Below are 20,915 nucleotides of genomic sequence, written 5' to 3' on the forward strand. Positions count from 1 at the left end.
ATTTTAAATGGTCCTGATCTCTTCCTGCACTGAGGAATTCCGGTGAACAGAGCACCTCAGTGCAGGAAACAGGAACAGGTGCAAGTGGGGCGTTCCCCACTGAGGCTCCGGATTGAAGCAAAGTAGCGTGGTGTTTTTTGGTGCTGTGAATGCCAGGAAACAACCGGCTAAATGAACTTGTCACGGGACTTGATCATGCCCGGAGTGTCAATTTCCAGGCTGTAAACCAATGTGCAGCTCTTCAGCTGTACAGCTGGACTTTCTCTCCAGATCTTCTGCTGGCGTGATTTCTGCCATCACTCGGCGGGTCGGGGCCTGATAGAGCCGGCAAGCGCAGCTCCTCAGAAATCGGGGCCCCATCTTTAAAAGGCATCCCGATATGAGCAAAAAATAAACTCCTCTCCCCCTCACAAGCATCGAAGCACTTCCTTCCTTCCCTCCCCCCTCCCCCCACCGCACAAGCATCGGGGAACACCCCCACAATCCACAAGGACCAGGACAACCCACCCTCAACACATATATGAGAAACCCCCCCCCCCCAGTGGTGCTTCCCAGGAGGCCCAGAATGCCAAGTTGGCACTGCCAGAATGGCTATGCCTGGTTGGCACTGCCAAGGTGCCAAGGGGCAGTGCCCTACATGTCCCTCACCACACAGGGGCTATACTTAACTGTGGCTCCTGACGTGGTCATCATGGCTGTTTTTGAAAACCTGTTTTGCGCCAGGGTGATGTTACATTGGCTGGGTGGGAACGTACTGAGGGCAGAAGTAGCAGCGTCAAGACCGCTAATGATATCATAATATATGCAAATCATACTCACACCCTTCCTGGGTATGAACAAGATCCTGTCATGAAAGGCAGGTGGGGAAGATTGGAAACCAAAATCTCGTTGGCACAAATCCTTTTTTTGGCCTCTCGTGGGATTTAGCGGCCATTACTGGGATTTGTGCCCACGGCTGGCGTGGCTGCTAAATCACAGCCTAAGTCTCTGTAACGAAAGAGAAAATGAGAAAATGCTAGAAAATCTCAGCAGGTCTGGCAGCATCTGTAGGGAGAGAAAAGCGCTAACGTTTCAATTCCGATGTCTCTTTGCCTAAGTCTCTGTGGTGCTTCACCACTTTTCTGAACCATGTTGTTGTGACTGGTTTTGAATTGGGTTCTGGGTGTGGTCAGCATCTTGCAAACTGCTCGAAGTATGCTTGGGGTCTTCATCCCATATCATGTGGTAATCAAAGACCTATGTTCTCATGGGGCCCATTGAAATCAGGCTTTCTGTTGCATTGGAAAGTACCAGATGTATGACCATGGGTACTCCATTCTTTCCAGGCCCACACCTCCTGACTTATATTCCGAGATCCAATCCACCTGGTCAGCGTTAAAGGGTTTAGCTTCTCACCCTATGTCTGGAGTTGAACATATGTTGGCCATATAGAGGCCAATCTCTCTATTTCTCATCCTCTTGTGGTCAGAAGGGTTAACATTAGGCTAGAGGTTCCTTTGCAATAGGGGGACTTCAGACATCAACCCATGAGAAGTTCAGCTGGTGAGAATCCATTAATTAGGGTTATAGCTCGATAATACAACAAGGCTGAGTGTCAGTCAGGATTCTGGGCCATCAGTGTCTTGATGGTCTTCACCACTCCTTCAGCCTCCTATTAGCTTGTGGATGGAGAGAACTGGTGACAATAGTAATCCCATTGTCACCAGAAAATTGCCGAAAGTGTCTTTGGCAAATTCTGGTCTGTTACCTGAGACGTTCACCGGGAAGCCTGTGTGTATAGAACATAGTCTTCTGCACCCACGAGATGTGGAAGGGAAGGTGGTTATCACAAACGTGTCTACATGGCATGGTAAAGGTTATTTGCAGCGTGGACTCCTGTTCGAAGAATATTTGCTGGAGCCCCCTATTAGCATCAAGTTTGACAACCTTCACCAGGCTGTCATCCACAGGAGCCTTTGGGTGGGCATTCCTCTGGACTGTTTTGTTGAATTGTGTGAGATCAATGCACAGCCTGACTTGAATTCAATTTGTGGTCTGTTACCAGCCAGGACACCACTGGGTTGATTCTGTGACAAGTAGCACTGTGACAAGTGGCTCCTCTGTACAGCCAGCTGTCAAGTTCCTCTTTGACTTCCACTAGTGGGAATGAATAGGAACATCGGCATGACATCTGGGAGCATTGAAATGTGAGGTATGTTTATTTAGCTTATCAAGCCCCTTGGCAGAATTCCGTCCTGTTGTCTGGTTGAAGGATTCACTGACTTTTTGAAGCATGCCCAGTCGCATGCATGCATTCCTGCTGAGCCATAGAGTTTTTCCAGCACAGAAAAGGCCCTTCAGCCCATCACGCTGTTTCAACCATCAAGCACCTATCTATTCTAATCCCATTTTCAAGGACTTGGCCCGTGTGCTGTGGTATTTCAAGTCCACATCTAAATTCTACTTAAATTCAACTTTCCTCCTCATTATTTACCATACCACCAAACTTTGTGTCAGAGTAAAGAGAGACTTTGATTCTGCAGAATATAGAGGGTCACCCCTTGTGACAAATAGTGGCTGTGATCTGACCTTTCACCTGCAAATTTGTTCCCCCAGACCTTGACGTTTGATGTTTGATGGTTGGACAGGAATTGTGTTGAGCTATGCTAATGAGCCAGTATAGAAACTGCAGCACCAGTATCAAGTTTAAAGTAGGTTTTAAAAGCTTTAACTTCCAAAGTGGCAGACCAGGAGCTGGATTCTCCGCTGGTGGATGCTCCATTTTGCCGGCAGCCCGGGGGTTTTCCGACGGCGTGGGGCTGCCCCACATTGACTAGCCGGTGAAACGGAGCACCTCGCTGGTGTGCTGAACCAGAAATCTGTTGCTGGGGGACAGAGAATCCAACCTCAGAAGTCTTGTTGATGGCCTTGTATTTCTATCAGGAAGCCTGAGTTGGCATTTGTGTGCTTGTGCTTGTTGTTCTGAGTGGGGTGTAAGTATGCTGTTGTTTTCTCCCCTATTGGTTATTCTAAACGAACAGAACCACTGGAAGTGCCCTGTTCCCCCTTATCTGAAGCACTCTGTGCCCCCTGCTGAGCTGTCTTGCCATTGGTGCTGCGTCTTTGTGCCACAGACATGGCAGCTATAGGGTTTCCCACACTTGGCCTGTTTGTCGCTTTTGAACTTAAACGGTGGGTGGACATCACCCATGCCCTGGGACTTGGTGGAGGGTGTGATGTTCTTCACTTTCTGAATGAGGATGGCTTCGAAGTGTAGTGTCTCACAAAGAACATCAAGCTAAGTTTTGAACAAAGCTAATTTATTTACACTACAACTAAATAGATTTGACTTGTTTGCTAAGTTCTTAAAGATTACAGATTCACTAAAACTATGAATCTAATTACAGAGCTCCTGATAATACTATTCTCTACCTCGCCTAACAACCTTCTCCCCAAATCAAGAGTATCACGTGATCCACGTGTATGTGCTTTAACGCCATTTAGTGGTCAGATGCAGTTATAGTAAATTGTTAATCTTTCATAATTCTTACAATATACATATTGTCACAGAGGTAAGAGTCAATTTCACATTTTTGGCTCTGCCTGGCTAGCACTGTGAAGTGGTTGATTGAGTATGTGATTGTCTTTCAAGCTCTTACGTGTGCATCAACTCGCCACTTTCACCAAGTCAGCAATTTGATGGATTCCCCTGGTTTGTGTGACCTATGGTGGAGGGGCACTTACCAAGAACCACCATACCACTTATAAAATTTGCTTCAAAGGCTTTTGAAAGAGATTTGACGTCAATGGAGGTCCTTTCTACCCCTTGCCTGAGAAGGATATTGTCGGCGGTAGGTCCTACATTCGAGGAATGAACTCACCTGATGCTTCTGCTCTTGGGTAAGGAGGCCCAAGGCTGCTCATTACCTCAGGAAGTTATATCACCATGTTTTCCAAACGGGCAGGGGTAGGGGCAACGATTGTTTGTCAAGTGCCGCTATCACTCCCCTACCCTGCTGCCCTCCTGCTGAGGTACATTATGAGTTATCGCTCTGACCAGGGTTTGTTCCAGTTGTGGGCTGTGCACATTCTGTCAGTAACTCTTGGTTAGATTGGTGTCACCACAGCTACTACCATGTTTCATATACTAGCAATGTGGTGCACCTTATCTGGAGCATGACTCGGGTTTAAACTGGTTTATTTGCACTATGTACACTTATTTATAAGGTGGGCTACTGAGTAGGCACATCTCTCCTGAGTCCTGCCTACTGTACAGTCTCGAGCACATGACTGCTGATATTACAGTCTGAGTCTTATTCTGAGCTCCAGTGTCAAGTTTCAGCTTCAGGTGTTTACTCATCATCTTCCTGATATAAATGGTTGTGTGAATTTCTTTTCTCTGAAAACTGTCACATCCAACCATTTCATGCAGTTATATGGGTTGCGATTTAACGGAATAATTTCTAAGTGTAATTTTGAGTGTTTTAGGTGGGGTGTTTCGCGACGGTTTCGTTGGCAAGATCACGGCCCGTATTTAACAGCACTTAGTGCCGAAAATCTGCCCACACGAGCGTCCTGCCATCTCTGGCTGTCTCACCGTCTGATTCCCCAGACTGCCCCAGACTCCTCAGCTGTTCGCTGCTAACAAGGGGGAGCTGCTTCTAAACGTCCCTCCCCACACACACCCAGCCAACACACAAGCATTCAGTGCGCAAGCCTGCTCCTCACTTTGGGGATGCCGAATGGACCAGGCTTCTCAACTGTGTGAATGAGAGATGGGGTCAGAGGACCACCAGCAGGGTCAACAATGCTTCCTTGGAGGCAGTTTCAGTGGCTGTCAATGTGGGCAGCATAACTGGCGTCCAGTGTTGGGAGAAGATGAATGACCTCTACTGAGCTGCAAGGATAAGCTACCACCTCTCTCCTGTCATCAGTTCAGCCTGCCATTTCTCAAATTCCCAACAACCCCCCCCCCCCCGCTCCCCTACAAGTCACTGACTGACACCTTGCATCCTCCCCACATCTGATCTTCGTGCTTGTTCCTCAGCACCACCTAACACCCACCAGCACAATTCCTTCATGTCCAGTTGCGGTGTCCACACATGCAACCTGCTATATACACTCCGGATCCATCCAGTGTGCAGCATCAGAAAGTCCTCTCTTTGTCCTCGCAGGAGAAGGTAGCCTATAATAGGCGGCAAGGGGCCAAGGTGAGGAACAGAGCCAAATTCTCACCCCCTGTGAGGAACGGGTCCTGGAGATCGTGAGGTTGTCCGAGGAGAGAGCAGTCTCAGACAGCGAGGTTGGACTGCACCACCGAGGTGAGGATCCACTGCCTCTTCACCCTGATGACCTGTCTCAAGTGAGTTGTTCATGTCAGACAAAATGGTCCTTCCCTCTCACTGACCATATGTTCATTGTCTCACAGGATCTCTATCCGATGGGGCCGGGCCATCTGGAGACAATCCCCCACCTGCCACCCAAGAGACCACCTCAATGGAGAACTCAGAGGAGACCACCATTGAGGCGTCACAGCTATCACCCCCACCTTCCACCAGTGCAGCGACACACCTCGGTGAGCAAAACTAGTGGACAGGCTTCTAGGACACAATCTGGTGAGTACCACACATTGTTGATGTACATCAGATAGAGGCAGGAATGCCCAAGGGAGTCAGCAGTCAGAGGTCCGCTGGCTCCCAGGACTCAGTTCAGTCCTAGTCAAATGCTAGGACAAGGCTGTGAGATTCAGGAGGGGATGTAAGCAACAGTCCAGCAAGGGAAAAGCCAATTGGAGGAGTCAGGAAAGCTATGGGCACAGGAGATGATGTCAACACTGCATGGCACCGAGGCCAACACTGCAAGGGTGGCGATAGCAGTGGAAAATTTGGAGCACGACATCAGCGTCCGAGTGGGGGAGTAATTTCTTCAGCCAGAGGGTGGTGAATCTGTGGAACTCTTTGCCGCAGAAGGCAGTGGAGGCAAATCACTGAGTGTCTTTAAGACAGAGATAGATAGGTTCTTGATCAATAAGGGGATCAGGGGTTATGGGGATAAGGCAGGAGAATGGGGATGAGAAACATATCAGCCATGATTGAATAGTGGATCAGACTCGATGGGCCAAGTGGCCTGATTCTGCTCCCATGTCTTATGGTCCAAGGCATGGCTCAATATGTAACGACCATGGCTGAGGGCCTCAACATCGTATCCCAGTCACTAAAGGACATGTCCCATAAGCAGGTGGACATTGCCGAGGCACTCTAGAACATGTCCCAGTCGTCCAGGGATGTCCCAGATGCAGGTGGACATTCACGGGGCACTGCAGAGCATGGCCTTGTCATGGAGAACCATCATTGAGGGCATCGACAACATGGTGCAGATAATACGAAGGTGCCCAGACCAGAGGAACCAGGTGACGCAGAGGCCTCTGGAGCTCACTCCAGCTGCCCCTCTGTCCCGTGGAGACACCCCCAAGGCTCTTCAGGCACTGTCAGGGGGAGGAAGCACTGGAGGGCAATCCAGGACTTGCCACCAAGTAGACGACAGCGGTCTCCAGTTCTTCTGAATCCCTCCCCCTTCTTGACAACAGCGCATTTCAAGGGTAGTGGGTAGAACAGGGTGACACAGCAATGCTAGTGACATTGGTAAGTTGGTCAGGGCTCTCCAGCTTCAGGTCTTCCAGAAGACATCCATCAAGGGCATCAAAGGCCACAGGGAATGAAAAGCAGCAGGCTGCCTCCACCTCTGTTGTGCATCCTGTGGACATCTAGATGTAGCAATGAACCACATAAAATCAAGAAGTGTGAGGAGCACTGATTGGGCACCGGAGGATGTCACTATCTGTAGCTAGGGGGAATGGAAATGTCAAATGTTCACAATTTAAAACGTGTTACACATGATTCACGTGAAGCCTCTGTCACGTTAATCTTCACAGCGAGCCTGCCTGCAACCCTACCCTGTGTTGACCTGCGGACCCCCACCATCCCAGGCACAGTGGTCCAAGAGCAAACGTCCCCGATGCAGACCCCATTCAGAGGATGGATGAGAGCGTCCTGTCAGCAGAAAGACAGGAGTCAGGCTTTGGCATAAACTGAGGAGCATCAGAGCTTACCTCACAGTGAGTGATCATCACCTCCTACCTTGTGTACTGACCCACTGACAGTGCCAACATCGGCCAATCACCCTGGGGTGATATTACACAAACCCTGGGAGGGTGGAACAGGGCAGTTGGGATGGGGGCTAGGAGGAGGAAGGAGAGGAATGGGAGAAAAGGAGGGGACTGGGGTAAAGGAACGGAATGGGGGTGGTAGGGGTGAGCTGACGGACAATGCTTCGTCCTATGAGGATCTGGTGAGGGTGAGGACCTCCCTAGTCCTCCGGGCATGCTGGCGCATCGCTGCCGCCTGTCCTCCATTCTCTTGCTCCTCCTGGGGGTTCTCCCCCAGGTTCGACCTCCATCCCCTGCTGGTTTGCCTCCTCCTCAGACAGGGCTGCATGTCCCTCTTCCTCCTCCAATATGTCGCCCCTCTGCAGAGTCAAGTTGTAGAGGGCACAGCAAACCACCGCAAAGCAGGAGGCCCTCTGGAGGGTGCACTGCAGTGCACCGCCAGAGCAGTCCAGGAATCAGAACTCCATTTTCAGCAGTCCGATGCTCAATGACAGCATAGGTGGCAACATGGGCCTCATTATATCGGGTCTCTGCCTTGGTTTACAGGCTCTGCACTGGCGTTATCAGCCAGGACCTCAGCGGATACTTCTTAACCCCATGAGCCAACCCGTCATCCTGGGGTGGTCCTGGAAGACGGTGGGGATCTCCAGCTTTCCCGTTATGTAGCTCCCTGGGAAACGTGCAAACACAGGCGTGATCTGGTGATGATGGTCACACGTGAGTTGAAGATTCTGGGACTGGAACTCCTTCCTGTTAATGAAGGGCACTCCCTGGTGCCCCAGTGTGCGCAAGGTGACATGTGTGCCATCAATTACCCCCAGAAATTAAACAGTAAACAGTCCCCAGCACAATAAAGCTACCAGCAATCTGCAAGGCATTAAGACCTTCAAGTTGCTCAGTGGAATTGTGCCTCCATCCTTCTCCACCTGTAGTACCGGCATCTGGTCACCAATCTACCCAGTCTTTTGTTCAAACTACAGAAGCAAAGGAGGTGGTAACAAGCAAACACATTAGCATACATTATTAGCATACATTAAATATTAAACAGCAATACAACAAAATCACCAACAATCTGCAAGAGCTGTTCCACAATACCTTCAGCAAGTTTCTCAATTGAATTAAGCCACCACACGTCCACTCCTATAGTACCAGCTTCTGGTCACCAACTCAACCCAGTCCTTGGTCCAGTCCACAGAAGTAAAAGCCATGGTAGCAAGCACATACACGGTTTTCAGACATTGAACATTGAACAGTCAACAATACAATAAAAGCACCAGCAAGCTGCAAGAGCAGTTCTTCATGCCATCAGCACGTTGCTCAGTTGAATCGGCCACCACCCTTCCCTTTCATCAGCACTGGCAGTGGTGCCATTTCACTCTCTCCCCTTCCTCACCCCAGGAAACAGAAGCAAAGGAGATGCAGCAAGCAGAGACACAGCTTCCAAGTGGCAGCAACAGCAGTCGTATCACTCCACCTCCTCTCTCTTCACCTCTGGCAGCTCCCAGCAGCAGACCCTCGAGACAGGAGCAATCATCCCCATGCCTGAATCCAGATACAGAAGCAGAAGAGGCAGCAGCAGACACAAACACAGGCTCCAGGCAGTTGCAGTAGCATTCAAGTCACTTTTCCTCTTTCTCCCCCTCTGGTAGCTTCCAGCAGCAGACTCTCAAGGCAGATTCAATCATTACCTGAAAGCCACATGAACACAGAGCATAGCAGAGGAGTGAGAGAGCACCTCTTCCCCTTCTTCTGTCCGGTAGTAGGCCAGCTAATCCTCCCCTTGTCTGGCAGCAGCAAACAAACACGAGGCTTATAGGAACTGTGCAGACGAAGCAGTCAGTAGACACACCCTACACAACCACCTGAGAGCTGTGAAGTGCTCTCAAAACTAAAAAGGTGAATTTCCTATTAGCAATAACCTTCATCTGTGAAGCTAGAGGTTGCTCACAGTCAAAGGGAGTTAAGGTGACCTTCTGCATATAGCCAATAAGAGGGCTCTGTCCTGTACGAGGTTAGTAGGACAGGCAGGCAGCAGTTGTAGTTGCCCCTGTTAAGGGTATCCACAATATTTAAAGGTGATTTGAAGTCCTCACAGATGAAAAGCCCCCCAATCCCCCAACCTCTCGCCCTGGACCAGAGGCCCAACCTGGAACACTTCAGCCCCGCGACCTAGCCCAATCCCCTTGAGGGTTGTCCTTCCAGTGCCCTTGAGCTGCATGTCGGAAAATGGAAATGGCTACTCTCCTCCCCAGTTCCTCTCAGCAGCCATTGCGCCAGCTTCACAGTTTAAAAAAGGAGTACTAAATGACGCCCATGTGATTTCTTGCTGGGGAGCCGATTGATTCCCGGGATGCCGTTACATTCGACTTCAATCTCGCTAATGAGTTGGAAATTAAGGCAAATTGGGGTTAATGATATGCTCGCCATATTTTGATGAGATCTGGATCTTGCCATCGGGACTGGGCTGATGAGATGGCAAACTGATTTGCGCCGCGAGTTCGACCTTTTCTGCCATTAACTGCTGCACCCAGATCTGCGCTGGGCGCAGTGCGGTGGTTAAATCGCACCCATGGTTTCTATGGCTATTGTTTCCTCAAACTGATCATCATCTTTCAGCGCATGGATGTTTTGGTTTTTATTACTTCACATTCGCCATATTACTCTGATTTTGATGACTAGTTTACCATCTTCTGTCTTTGTTTTTCACATCTTTTCTCAGAGATTTCTCTCTGTAGTTTGATCCAGACGTGGAACATTTCCTTCTGTCAGTGAACTCAGTGTGATTGTCCCCAGGTCTTGCACATCTTTTTCTCTGGTGTGCAATTCCTTTGTTGATGTTTCACTGCATCAACCCTGCTGCTTTTCTCCTGACACAACTGAACACTAGCTGTTTGGGTCATCAACATTTTCCTCTGCATACTCATGGCTTCATGTGCTCCAGCAGTGCCTACGGCCTGCAATATTGTGAGCTTGTCTTTTTTAATCAATTAGTACTTCAGAGTGTGCAGAACTCCAAGTGAGCTGATCTAGCAGCCTTACATCTGTGTCCTTAAAGTTACATTTGCTGGCTGCGTATTTTGGTCTGAAGAAATTATTGACATGTTCACCTAGTTCCTGCCTCAGGCCTTGAAATTCATATTGGTAAATCCAAAGACTTGATTTTGACTGGAGGGGGTGAGCTGAATTGTTCTGTAATTTTGTCTTAGTGTTTGCTGTCATCTTCACTCAGCTCCCAGCTATTAAGCAAATTTAACCCTTTCTCTGCTGTCCACAAAAGGGTGTAGCAGACTCTTTCTTCTTCATTTGTGTCTTTTAATAATAATAATAATAATAATCTTTATTATCACTGTGGAAAAACCCCAAGTTGCCCCAATCCGGCACCTGGTCGGTTACACAGAGGGAGAATTCAGAATGCCCAATTCACCTCACAGCATGTCTTTCGGGACTTTTGCTGACACAGAGAGAACGTGGAGACTCCACACAGACAGTGACCGAAGCCGGGAATAGAATCTGGGACCCAGGAGCCGTGAAGCAACAGTGCTATCCACTGTGCCACTGTGCTGCCCAAGAAAGCTATTGAATATCGATGACGTGTTTTGAAGACATCTTGAATACCCCTACAACATCATCGACTTGCTGATTCAAGATGAGCATTGGCTGTGTGCTTATTACAGTGCCGGCCATTTCATTTCTGCATGATTCACTGTTTTCGTATCTCTCTTTGGCACTCAACTACAGTTAGATTTTTTAAATTCGATTCAGCATTATATTTGTTTGAAGTGTTTGCGGTATTACTCGCAAACAACCGCTGCCACAATGTTATGTTTTCTGGTTTCCAAGGGTTAGAAATAACCACACTTTAGACCCAAAAGGACAGAGCTTCATCAGGTGAATTTCTTGCTATTCTCCATGTAGACTGGTAGGCTGATATATTGTCACTTGACATATGAATGCAGCACAGCAGTACTACCTGGCATCCAGATTTACATTCCCACAGCAATTTCTCCCTATTTCCATATGAATAATATAACAATTTAACAAACAAAAAACATAACAAGGGTGAGAGAGAGAGAGAACAATACAAACTGTGGGAGGGAAATGGAGGAGCACAAACTTGGGGAGGGAGAGAGAGAGTGACACAAACTGGGGGAAGAGAGAGATTAACACATACTGGAGAAAGGATAGAGAGAGTAACAAAAACTGAGGGAGGGAGAGAGAGTAACAGAAACTGAGGGAGGGAGAGAGAGTAACACAAGGTGGAAGAAGAGAGAGAGAGTACACAAATGGAGGAGGGACAGAGAGTGTAACACAAATGGAGGAGGTACAGAGAGTGTAACACAAATGGAGGAGGGACAGAGAGTGTAACACAAATGGAGGAGGAACAGAGAGTGTAACACAAATGGAGGAGGGAGGGAGAGAGGAACACAAACTGGGGATGGAGAGAGGAAGTAACACATACTGGAGAAAGGATAGAGAGAGTAATAGAAACTGGGGAGGGAGCGAGAGTAACAGAAACTGAGGGAGGGAGAGAAAGGAGCACAAACTGGGGAAGAGAGAGAGAGTAACATAAGCTGGGGGAGGAAGAGTGAACCACATCTTCAGGATGCCGAAGCACCACTCGATCACTCTCCTGGTCGTTGCATGGGTGACTTTGTAGCTGGTCTCGGCGTCAGTCTGTGGCCCCCGAATAGGTGCCATCAGCCACGACCGCAGCAGATAACCCTTGTCGCCCAGGAGTCAACCTTCCAGCCGGGGGAAATCTTGAACATGTCAGGAATCATCGACTGTGCCAGGATGAAGGTGTTAAGGTGTTGTGCTCACTGCCTGGGTATCAGGCACAGACGTGTATGATGCGCAGCTGATGGTCACATATCAGTTGCATTTTCATCGAATGGGACTCCTTTTGGTTTGTCCATAGCGGCCTGTCATCTGCAGATGCTTGTAAGGGAACATGGACCCAGGACATGGTGGCGAACCCCGCTGCCCGGGCATCCTGGTTGGCTCGATCCACATTGAAATGAATGTATTGTGGCGACTCGACATATAGGGCCTCTGTGACGGCACGGATGTACCTGTGAGATTCCAGACAGGTCCCCACTCAGTGCCTGGAAGGTGCTGTGGCGTAAATGTTCAGGGCAACCATCACCTTGGTGGACAGCAGGACCGGGTATCCTTCCCCATTTCCCCACGATGCCAGGTGTGCCATGATCTGGCAGCTATGTCACTCAGTCAGAATCTTCGAAAGCATGCCCTGTCCGGCAGGTCGTTGAATGACAGGTGCTGCCGGTCCACACAAGGCCTCATACAGCGCCTCATTTGCACATCCTCCTCCTGGGTCTTTTGGGTTGTTGACTCTCCGTCCTCGGCGGCTGCCTCCAGTTCTTCTGGGGCAGGTTCAGCTGCTGCACCCACCGCAGCTGTGCACTCCGCTGCTGCAGCTTCCTCCTCCTCGAGCAGCTCCAGCTCGTACAGCCGCAGGGCATCCACCAGGGCTGCGGCAACTAGGAGGAAGGCCACCATTGCTGTTTGAATTCCAATATCCATTGGCTGCAGGGACTGAAAGGCCAACATATTAGTCTGGTGCATACCCCCGTGCCCAACCAGGTCCAACGGGCTGCACGGTGGCCCGGTTGACACTGAGGACTCTGCCCCCTCACATTGCCCCCTCCACCCCCGCACCCATGGTCCCGTTAGTGCCCGGCAGCGTATGGGCCTCTGGCCCTGCCGCTCATCCCTGCAGCCAGGAGTACCATCAGCTGACTCTGCCATTGCCAGGGATATGCTCTGCAGCCAGCCATGGAGGCTTCCCATTGTCTATACTATCATGTCCCAGCCAAGCGGACATTCTGCTGAGACCCTCAGTCATGACGTCACCGACTGCGCCACGCCTTGGATACCTTCACTAATGGTGCTGACGTTGTGCACCAGGCTTTCCACTGCAGTCGCCACCCTAGCAGTGTTGGCCTCGCTGCCATGCATTTCCGGCGGCATCTCCTGTGCACGTAGCCTCTGGGACTCTTCCAGTTGGCCGTGGGCATGCTGGAGTGTTGCTGACATCTCCATCTGAATGTCCTGAGGGCTCCCTATCGTCTCCATCAGCTCCAGGAATACCTCGTCCATAGGCTCAGCATCAGGCTGGGAACCATCTGGGTCCTGGGATCCAGCAGACTACTGACTGCTGTCTTGCCTGGGGGTTCCTGTCTCCACCTGATGTGCATCCGCAGCTGTGTGGTGCTCACCAGATTGTGCCCCAGAAGCCTGACCACAAACATTTCCCACCAAGATGCATGTATCTGCGCTGGTGGGGATGACAGCACTTACACCTCGATTGTGTCTTCCACGGAGCTCCCCTCTGAGGTGCTCTCCTGGGAGGCTGGAGAGACTGCGACGCTGGATGGGTCAGTCAGTAAGGCAATAACAACTCATGTGTTCAAGGATCTCCAGATGGAGCCCGGTGATTCCTCACTTCTGTGCTCTCCGCCAGCCTCCGCGTTGGTGACCGCTCTGTCCTCATTGATTCTGTATACACATACCGCTGCCTCAGGAAGGCAGACAGCATTGTCAGAGACCCCTCCCACCCAGATACAGAAGTCTGAAGACCTGCACATCCAGACTTAGGAACAGTTTCTTCTCCACAGTTACTAGACTCCTCAATGACTCTCCCTTGGACTAATCTGTTCCCTGGAGGAACACTATTCACAACGCCCTATGCTGCTCTTGTTTGGCCTTGTTCCTCACTGTAACCAATCACTATTTGTTAATGCACCACTGTCAATGTACTCTGTCGATTATTCTTTTGTCTACTATGTACATACTGTGTATGTTCCCTTGGCCGCAGAAAAATAAATATCAATCAATCAATCAGTCACCTCCAGAGCCCATTCCTTGAAGGAGGTGAGGGTTCTTAAGCCTGACACCCCAACACCAATCTGGACCTTCTCCCAGCAAGTGTGGAAGAGTTTTTTCTGAGGAGACACAGAGAGGGCATCATTAGCCACATGCATGGTTCACAGTGATGTGGCGGGGGCGGGGGGGGGGGGGGGGGGGGTTGCGTTAAGGAAGGATTGGGGGTCGCAAGTGTAAAGTTCTTGTCGGATGGCCTGATTTATATTACAAGCTAAAGCTATAAACAATTTACTAACATTAACTGTGAGTCAAATATATAGACGGAAAAACAACTGATGAATAACAGTATGAACATGCACAAATCACTATCTCTCTCCCAGCTAGTCAGTCTGAGGTCACCTGACTCTAACATCCACTGATATTCTAATGAGACTTCTAATGCAGCTGATGTTGATTCTGACGTGGATTCATCATCCATCACGTTGTTGTGAAAGTCTTCTCTGGTTTTCAAGATCGCGCGATGGTTACTTCTTAAAAGCAACCCGTCCTCTGTCTGTACATTGTGGGAACAAAGTGCTACTTCAAGTACAATGGCTTTTCTTGACCAATTGCCTGAATCTTATATTCTCACAATGTCATCACTACTCAGAGGTGGTAAAGTTCTAGACACTCTACCATAGAACTGCTTTTGTTTTGCTTCAATGTTTTGCATTTCCTGCAGTACCATTGCATTCTCCTCCTTTTCCAAGTATGGAGGTGTGGTATGCAACCTTCTATTCATGAGTAGCTCTACTGGCAATCTACCATGTGACATGGTAACGCTTTGTAACGTGAGTTCGCAAGATATGGATCAGATTGGCTGCCCTTTGTTTTCTGTAATGATTGTTTTACAATATGTACACTTTTTTCATTAAGACCTTTGGGATCCATGCCTATGCGAGCATCACCATTTTTTTGTTTCACACATACCTTGGAATTTACCCCATTCTTCAATGTTCTTGATGACTTGTGGTTTCATATTTGATACGGGTAGTAGAGTAGAAATGAGATTGACATGCAGATCTACATCTTCAGCAATTTTATTATAATAGTTTGTATCGGTGCTTTAGATAATGCATATTCTTTCAATTGTATCTCGCCGAGAATGGTAATGCATTAAAATCAGTGAACACATTGGTGAATTTGCTGATAATGTTCTCAGAATTGTTGGAGTGTTGATCCAATCCTTTGTGGATGCTATATACCAACTACACTGGACTTAATTCTTCACAGGACTGATCACCTAATAATGAATCCAAGCCCTCGGATACAATACAGAATGGGACGGAATAAACTGTGTTCAGGCATTCCAGCGCCTGTTCTGAGAGGCCAGTACAGGAATTAAACACGCACTGCTGGCATTGTTCTGCATTGCAAGCCAGCTATTTAGCCCACTGTGCTAAACCAGCCCCTATATTACCCCCAATCCCATGCGGTTGAATTTTGTACACTAACTTCTCATGCGGGAGTTCATCAAAAGCTTTCTGAAAATCCAAATACATCACATCCACTGGTTCACCCTTATCTATTCTACAAGTTATGTCCTCAAAAAACTCCAGTAGGTTTTTCAAACATGATTTTTCTTTTCATAAATCCATGTTGACTTTGTCTAATCCCATTGATATTTTTGAAGTGTCCTGTTATTGCATCCTTTATAATCTCAAGCATTTTCCCTACTACTGATATTAGGCTAACCGATCTGTAATTCCCTGTTTTTTCCCTTCTTCCTTTTTTAAATAGTGGGGTTACATTTGTCACCCTCCAATCTACCGGGTCTGTTCCAGAATCTACAGAATGTTGGAAGATAACTACCAATGCATCCATTATTTCCACAGCTACCTCCTTTAGTACCCTGGGATGTAAGTTTTCAGGCACTGGGGATTTATTGACTTTCAGTTCCATTTGCATTTTTTTAGTGATACTAATTTCCTTCAATTCTTCCTTCTCACTAGACCCTTGGTTTCTTAGCATTTCTCAGAAGTTATTTATGTCTCTCTCTGTGAAGACAGAACTAAAGTAGTTATTTAATTGATCTGCCATTTCCTTGTTCTCTTTATAAAATCCCCTGTTTTGGACTGTAAGGGACCTACATTTGTCTTCACTAATCTTTTCATTTTTACTTACTTATAGAAGTTTACTATCATATTATATTTTTCCCCTCTTGATCAATCTCTTGGTCCCCTTTTTCTGAATTCTGAACTAATCCAAATCCCCAGGCTTGCTACCTTTCCGAGCAACTTCATGTGATTCCTCTTATGCTGAGGGAAAGATTTGACATTCCACAAGTATAAAATTTAATTTTCCATGGCCAGGGAAGTTATTCAACTGCAGTTATGACCTGGTGGACCTTCAAAAACCCAGCTTTGCCTTATTAGCAAAGTGTAACATTTTCTGATTTGTTTTCACAGTGACGTTGCAGTGTAAAAGGGCAAGTTTCATCAATTTAGTGATTTCTAAAGATTGGTGTTTGTGAGGACATCAATTTACCCTGGAGAGGAGCAGGGAATCGCTGACATAATTTCTTACATTTGCACATTTAACCGGCACATGCACGTGCCAAATGTTGTTGCCATTTTCACATGGTAATGATAGTTAATGCTGACAGTTTCGCTGTCGTTCTAACCACAAAATCTGGGCCTTTGTGCCATTGTTTTAATTGAATGGCAGGCTGGCCTGAAATGGTTATTCTAACAGTGAGTCATCCCCGATGAAATGATTGATTAAAATAATAAGGAGATGGAATGAAATCACGGAAAGTCAGAGGACAGATTCTTGCATTTGTGACAAAGTTTTGCATAGCCTTTCTCAAATCCTTAGGGAAAAGGATAGTACAATATGTAAAATAGACACAACTAAGAGATCAGACCCGAGATGCCATGTGGTAACTCTCTGCTTTTTAATTAGTATTTGTTTAGTTTTGTCTTCTTCTTCTTCGGCGATCACTCGCTAGCGAGTATGTTTGTGCACCTAAGAAACTCCATATTACTAGTTATAGGTTCTGTGGGTTCTTGCATGTCTGATAAATCCAATCCTAGAGCCACATCTTTGACTGCACAGTTTTGTACCAATTAGCCACAGTGCAATCTTACATGGTGTAACTGCAAACATTTAATTTGCCCTTTTCAAGTTCACAGCTGTATAAAGATTCTATGTCAGGACCCACACTATATTGCACGCATACTCAAATGTTTATGTAAACACCTGTTAAATGTGTAATTTTGCTTCATCCATATATAAAATAACACAGCAAGCATACAAGCAAGATCATTTGATTACAGAAAGAAATTTAAGGAATAGGTTTCAATTTCCTGCTGGCTCTCTGTTTATATTTTAAGTATGCCTTTTGCTGTCCTGACAGTCTGGTTGCATACCAACAAGATTTGTTCTAAGCCATCCAAACTGTTACAGCTCAATCTCAGGAGTGATCCATACATACATATGTTAGCCAGCGACAAATCCAAGTTAGCAGAGGACAAGCCACTTGTCCATGATGATATTTTCCCATGACATTATGACAGTATTTCCCCAAAGAGGGCAGAGGTCTGACACTTCTCAAACTAGCTGAGGGGATCAGATTGTGGCTTAACATGACTGATTGGGGTTCAGCTGGTTACTACAGGGAGGAGGAAGAAACAAGCAGTGCCCTTGCACTTTAATTGACTTTTTTTGTTTGTTCACAGTTGCTTTTAATGTGGACAAATCTCCATGAGAAAACAAAAATTAGCACCTGTTAGGACAACTTAACCTTCAGAAAAGGGCAAACACACTTAGGGTGGCTGGGCGGTGGGCAAGGAAAGTTCTTATGTGGATTTCTGCAAGCAGTGTGTTTTATTCAAGGCCTACAGCCACAGGCCTCAGTGTACACTGAATCTCACATTGAGAAATGTGAGGAATGAATAGCACACATTGTCCCCACAGCTTTGATATATCAGTCAGTTCGCTCACTGACAGACTTGTTAATCTTTCAGTGTTGCCTTTTCAAAAGACAAACAGAGCAGATAAATTTAGAGACTAGCCACATCCCCTCCCATAGGAAGTCTCACCACATGGGCAATTCTTTTGGTCAAAGAAAACAGCGAACTAATTTATAGGGTAAATCATTTTGACGCAGCTTAAAGGGTAGCATGATGTTAAGTGGCAGATTCACTGAAGCACAGTAAATGAGTCAACCAGATAAAATGTTTTCTTTCGCACCATGTAGAAACAACTAATCAGAAGGACGTGTGTGTCTTAATTTAATTTTGTAAGATAATTTTAATGATCTCACAGCTGAGAGTTTATGACAGTGCTGTAAATAACTGAAGTGTAGCTTTAAGCAACTGTGGTAGGGATTGCTATCTATTTACAGATTTGTTAATCACGCTTACTCAGAAACATGTCAACAGTATGTAATGTGTGTTAACCCTTGCTGCATTATTCAGATGTTTCAAATGACTCCGAAGCACTGACATGAGAATCTGCCAGACTGTTGAAAAGATTAAGAGCAGAAAGGGCACAGAGCTAGCAGTGGATGAGCGTGATACAGGATAAGGCTCAAAGAACATTTAATGAAGGAGGTGAACCGAGAAAGAGGCAGAATAAGGAGCAGTAAGCGCAAGATAATAAATGTTAGAAAAAAACAGTGAAACAGAAACATAAGTTACTTTGTGCATCTGAACCAAGGGGTAGAATTTTACGGCCCCTTAGCGGCAGGGGGCAGTGCTGTAAAATGTGGCGAGATGTTCAAAAGCCCATCGACTTCGGAGAGACCGTAAAACTCCGCCCCAGATAGATTTTAAAAACTGAAGGATAATCAGATCTACCAAGACAGGAAAACCTAAGAATTTGTTGGTTCACTATATAGATATTGAGATGTTAACTTGAAGGTTTTACTTGACCAAAAACATTATATTTTAAATAAATGTGTTTCCAATTTTCCGAGAATCATCGAACAGAGGATATCTTTACAAATGCTTTTATCTCTCCCCAGATTGGGGAGTTCAGGCTAGATTGATAGGAATTTGGGGAAAAGACATGGGCCAGGCTTCTCCCTTCCGGAGACTAAGTCCTCATGCCGGCTGGAAAACCGGTGCCAACCACTGCGGCGTCAACGGGCCCCCCAAGGTGAGGAATTCTCACCTGTCTCAGGAGCTAGGTGGATGCCGGAGGGGTTGGTGCCACTCCAGTGCTGAAGGGACGGCGCGAGTTCACACATGCACCAAATGGCCAGCTTAATCTCACGCTTGCACAGAACTGCCGCCATGGTTCCGCGCATGCGCAGAACGGCCGGCATATTTCGCCGCATGCGCGGGGGGTTCTCTTCTCCATGCCGGCCATGGCGGAGCCCTACAGGGGCAGACACAGAAGGAAGAAGTGCCCCCATGGAACAGGCCCACCCGCAGATCGGTGGGCCCCAATCGCGGGCCAGGCCACCGTGGCCCCCCCCCGGGGTCGGATCCCCCCCCCCGAGGACCACCCCCGCCGACTTACCTGCTGGGTCCCGCCTTGTGGGACCATACGTAACCCACGTTGGCGGGACTGGCCAAAAATGGACGGCCGTTCGGCCCATCGGGGCCCAGAGAATTGGCTGGGGGGGGCGCTGCCAATGATCCCCGACCAGCGTGGCGTGAATCCCACCCCACCCGAAAAACGACACCAGAGAATACGGCAGCCGGCGTTGGGGCGGGATTCGCGCGGCACCCCTGGGGATTCTCCGACCCAGCGGGGGGTTGGAGAATCCCACCCATGCTGTTTGCTCTAACAGAGCAACGTAAGGGTGGTTATCATCTTTGAGCAACTTTACAATTGCTGCCTATCTCTTAGTACCCCTGTAAGTATTCTTCTTCTTTTTCGGCGATCACTCACAAACAAGTATGATTGTTCACGTAAGAAACTCCATGTTACTGGTCATGGGTTCTGTGAGTCCTTGTGTGGCTGATGAGCCTGATTCTAGAACCGCATCTTTGACCGCACACTTGGCAGATGTGGCTGGGATTGGTCCTTGGGGAGATGGCAAGAGAATGGGGATGAGAAACATATCAGCCATGATTGAATGGCAGAGCAGACTCAATGGGCTGTGTCCAAATTCTGCTCCTGTGTCTGATGGTCTTATGGTCTTGGACTCCAGATTGATGGTACTCCTTTCTCAGGCTCTGTTTCTGGGTGTCCTCCTGCCTTTAGGTGTCCTAGAAGAATTGTCTCCCTTCAGTCAGGAGGTTCCTACAAGTAGATATCTTCTGAACAAGGGTCTCCCAGGCGGTGATGTCTATGTTGCATTTTTTGAGGTAAGCCTCCAGGGTGTAGAGTTTCCTTTGTCTTCCTCTTGTTTGGGAGCCTTCCTTGAGCTAGGCGAAGAAGATTTGCTTTGGCAGCCAGGGTTCTGACAACATGATCAGCCCAGTGGAGTTGGGTTTGGATGATCATGGCCTTGATGCTGTGCTCTTGGCAAGGGTGCTGATGTTAAGATGCCTGTCCTCCCAGTTGATGCAGAGAATTTGACTCAGGCAGCATTGGTACCTCTCCAGGCCTTGAGATGGTGTCTATGTCTATATGTAGTCCAAGTTTCTGAGCCATGAAGAAGAGTTGGGAGGAGGATTGCCTTGTTCACTAGGATCTTGGTGTAGCACGAATGTCGCGGTTGTCAAAGACTCTGGTCCTTTGGGGTATGAAGGTGGATTGGATACGATGTTGGATCTACTATCCACAAAACAAAGTGGATAATGGAAAATAAATACGAGGAAGGTGATCCAAGAAAGGGAAGGGTGTTTTTTCAGTTGTGAAAGAGTATGAAAAAATATGGGATCAGTTAAAGAGGGGAGTGAAACAGGGGCTGTGGACTTATCAATCAAACTCCAATTCTAGTAAATAAATCCTGTGAGCTTGATAGGGACAAGGGGTTAGAAGAGTG

The sequence above is a fragment of the Scyliorhinus canicula genome, chromosome 4, assembly GCF_902713615.1.
Source record: "Scyliorhinus canicula chromosome 4, sScyCan1.1, whole genome shotgun sequence".
NCBI classification, from domain to species: domain Eukaryota; kingdom Metazoa; phylum Chordata; class Chondrichthyes; order Carcharhiniformes; family Scyliorhinidae; genus Scyliorhinus; species Scyliorhinus canicula.